This window comes from Coenobita brevimanus, chromosome 39 (assembly GCF_032717465.1).
Source record: "Coenobita brevimanus isolate Jiangsu-jjx chromosome 39, ASM3271746v2, whole genome shotgun sequence".
Taxonomy (NCBI): Eukaryota; Metazoa; Arthropoda; class Malacostraca; order Decapoda; family Coenobitidae; genus Coenobita; species Coenobita brevimanus.
In genome coordinates, this window is record NC_136992.1 from 7,137,219 (window position 1) to 7,141,352 (window position 4,134).

Genomic DNA, 4,134 nt, shown 5'->3' on the forward strand with positions numbered 1-4,134 from the left:
TCTAATATGTTTCATCTATTGTTACAATTTTAGCATTTAGATGGAGAAGGTGGCAGTTTTGAAAGGCCAAAGGTAGAATAAAAAAAGGATCATATTTACCTCTATCACAAGTAACCTCTCTTCTCTCCAGCCAAGTTACCACCTGGAGCCTAAACTTGACGTCTGACCCTCCTAGTGTACGTCTTACTTTACTGGTGCTATATTTCAAGGCCCGCCTTTACCGGAATGCTGGATCAAGTTGGTTAGGTTAGATTAGGACAGGTTAGGTTAGAACTGAGACCACGGAGTTTTGGCCTGTGAGTAGATATTGGGGGCTTTTGAGGTGAGACTTAGTGTCAATCCTGGATGGTTAATATCATGGGAGTGTATTGGGTAAGATAGATTAAATTGGGTTAAGGTTAGATTACGTTAGATTAGTTGGTAAGTGTCATGGAGGGTTTTGGTGTTTTCATCAAGTCAAGACAGATTCAGGTTAGATTAGAATTGAATGGTTAACATCATGGGGGTTTGGTTAAGTTAGACTCTTATGCTAGGTTAGGTTAAATCAGAAGGTGAGTTAAGTTAGGTCAGCTAGATTAGTTAGGCTAAGATGTTTAGACTAGATTGGGTTGGGATTAGGTTAGGTTAACTAGATTACATTACACATTAGTTTTGTTAAGTAAGTTTGGTTAGACTGCCAGGTTTCCACTAGATTTGGACTTGGTTATTTACGGTGAGGTTTTTCGTTTTGATTGCGTATGTTTGAGTAGGTTTGACGCCAATGTTGGACACCGCTGCTGCTGCCCTGGTACGACTTCACTTAGAAGTACCCCAAGCAGATATATTTTATTGCTATTATTCATTCTTTGTGGTATATAATCTAACATATAATTATCTATCTATGTGTGCCTATTGGCGAACGCCATATGTCCGTAGGGAGTAGGCCCCATTTGTGCTTTGAGTTTAGTTGTTTTACGGAGAAGGGACACTAACCTTCCACCGACCCACTTGTCGGCACAAGAAAGCCCACCAACGCTTTAATAAATGGTTTCCTGGCTTACCGGAAACCATTTGGCTTTCTGTCACTCATTGTAAAGCCACCTGAAAAGGAAAGAAGAGTAAGAAAAAGTGACCAGGAAAGATGTACATTTTTTCTTTTTTATGTTTTCAGACTCTGGGCATAGGCTTCACAGCCTGCTCTCCAAAGGCCCGGTAGTCACTCCTACATACCCTACACCTCTACCTGTCACACCACTTCGGCGCTAACACCCACCGTCCATATTGAATACATGCTGAGGGCTGTCTCATGCAGGACTGGTGTATTGATATTAGCAGAGAGGTATTTTTACACGGACATGTCGGCGAGTCTTCTGGTAGATCAGTAAAGTCTGATTTTAAATTCAAATCCTACTGTTCCCTGTCCTAAGCCGGGATTTGAACACCTAGGGTCCAGTAGGACTGCAGGCCACCCACTCTTGCACCTAGATTGAGCCACCGCCTCCCCCGTACTGCTAATATTATTTTCATAAAAGGTCGCCAGATCCTGGCAAGAACAATCTGGACACTCTGAGAACTGATACTCTCGACAGTCTCACTTTCTGGACAATATAGCACTATGGACAAATCTGACACTGAACAATCTGACACTCTGGACAATATAACAATATAAACAATCTAACACTGAACAATTTGATTTTACAAGGGATAATATGACACTCAGAACAATCTGACACTGATGAGTCTAACATGGAACAATCTGACACTGAACAAACAGCCATTGTGGACAACCCAAGCCCTGTGTACAATGTGGCAGTGAGGACAGGTGTGTACGTGGTGCAGCCCATCACATCAAGGAGGAGTCCCAACATCATCTAATATTCACCAGGCCGGTCAGTCTCCTTTGCCGGCTCCCTGATGAGCATAATGTAAGGAGGACGTGCTGGCTTGTTATTCCACATGATTTGTCTGCTGCGATGATGATATACTTTTTTTTTTTTTTTCATTTTTGCTTAGCCTGAAATTGCAGTTTCTCCATCTTGAATGCCGGTTTGTAACAATAGATGAACACTAGAATAAAAGGCCCAGTCACGAAGAAACGTAGCAAGGATGTAGAACAGAAACATTGTCTTTTTTCTGCCACTGAGCTACGTGAAATAAGCAGCCAAAGGACGATAAGCTGGGGTAAAGTAAAGCTAAATAAATATACATGTTACATTCTACGCCTCTCCCTGTCATAAATTTTCCCCTCTGTTTTTACTTCTCCCTTCCATTTCCAAACCATTTCCCTTTACCCTTTTCAGCCCCTGGGATGTCTGTGTATTTCCTATCATCACCATTTTTCCCTCTTTTATACTCCTCCCTTCCTTTTTCCTTTTCACTTAACATCTTGGTTACCTGAAAAATGTTTATTTTTATTATATTTTAGCTCCAAGTAATATCTTTCAATTTGAGACCCCCTTCGGAATGACATAGATTACAATAGTACCTCTTACCCCCTTCAATCCTCGTACTTTTTAAAAATTACCGTACATTCCATCTATTACCAGATGATTTCATTCACCATAGGACAAAACCTCATCGATATGCAGAGTTCAACTTTCCTTTTCCTCTTCCTTTCCTGGAATTTCTTCTTCTCCACATAGCCGCTTTCTCTCTTGTTTCTTCTTCCCCCACTTCTCTTCTTCTTTTGTCTAGCTCATAATCAGTCATCTTCTATCCTTTTATTCCTTTCCATTGCCCTTCATCTCTGTTAAGTTTCTTCCCATTATATGCTCCCGTCTCTTTCCCATCTTATCCTGTCCCCTTCATTTCTTCCTACTAGTGTTTCTTCACCCTATCCTGTCCCTTCCATTTTCATTCCCCTCTCTCTTTAACTCAAACATCATCCCATCAACTTTTTGCTATCCGTATCTTCCTTCACTTCACTTCCCATTTGTGCCCGCTACGCTTTCTACATTTCCTTTTGTTTCTGCCTTCATTCTTTTCTTCACTTTTATCTCGCTCCTCTCATTCCTATTGGTTTTGTATTTCGTCATCATCAATCATTCTATTCACATCCTCCCTTCCCTTTCTATTTCCGCCTCTTCTCTTTCCTTCCAACTACACTTTCTCATACTTATCGTTTTCCTTCCTTCTGCGTTTTTGCTGTTTCCTCCTGTTCCTTCCCATTTCCCTTCCCTCCCCCTCCATTTACCCTTATTTTCTTTTTTCTTTTTCCCTCTCCTCTTCCCTTTTTTTCATTCTCTCACTTCCTCCAGTCTCTTCCTTTCCCTTCGTTTCTCTCCTCCAATTCCCTTCCTTCGGCGTTTTCTCTTCCCTCTCCTCCTTCATTTTTCTTCCATTCTTCCCCTTTCCTTCATCCCTTCCCTTCCCTCTTCCCCTTCCATACAAATATCTGAGTAGCTTATCAGTAGACCATTCTAAGGGTTCCCTCGCCATACACTTACCAACACCTGCCAGCTCCATCTTACCTGTCTCCAAATACACTTGTATGCTAATGAAATGAAACCCATATTACCTTCCATACACACCTGTCTTACACACACACACACACACACACACACACACACACACACACACATCTACAAATACACAACTACAAAACATCAGTCACTATACACTTGAAATAATCTTAAAATAACATGTTGCAGAATATAAAGGGATATTTTTAGTGGTAAATAATCAGGGCTTCAGAGATTTTTTTTTTTTACCCTATAGACTAACATTCTCTCTCTCTCTCTCTCTCTCTCTCTCTCTCTCTCTCTCTCTCTCTCTCTCGCTCACTCGCTCACTCGCTCGCTCTTTCTAGCTACAGCTTCCACATTCATTAGCTTTAAGTATCACTCTCACACCAGCTCGTTAACACAAATGGAACGCCTGTCATCTCCCCCCTTACACTGTCTTCACATCAGACCTATGCAAAGCCTCTCTCATGTTTTAGCCTAATATTATTTCTCTTGCGTCTTCGGCCTCTTCTTCGTCGTCTGGCTACATAATATTAAATTTTGTTCGTTGCTTCTTGGGAGTTCAATATTCCATGTTCGTATGATTTTATGATTACTAATAAAGTAAGCAAAATATGTAAATAAATGAATGTGCAATGTGTGTGTGTGTGTGTGTGTGTGTGTGTATGTGTGTGTGTGTGTATGTGTGTGT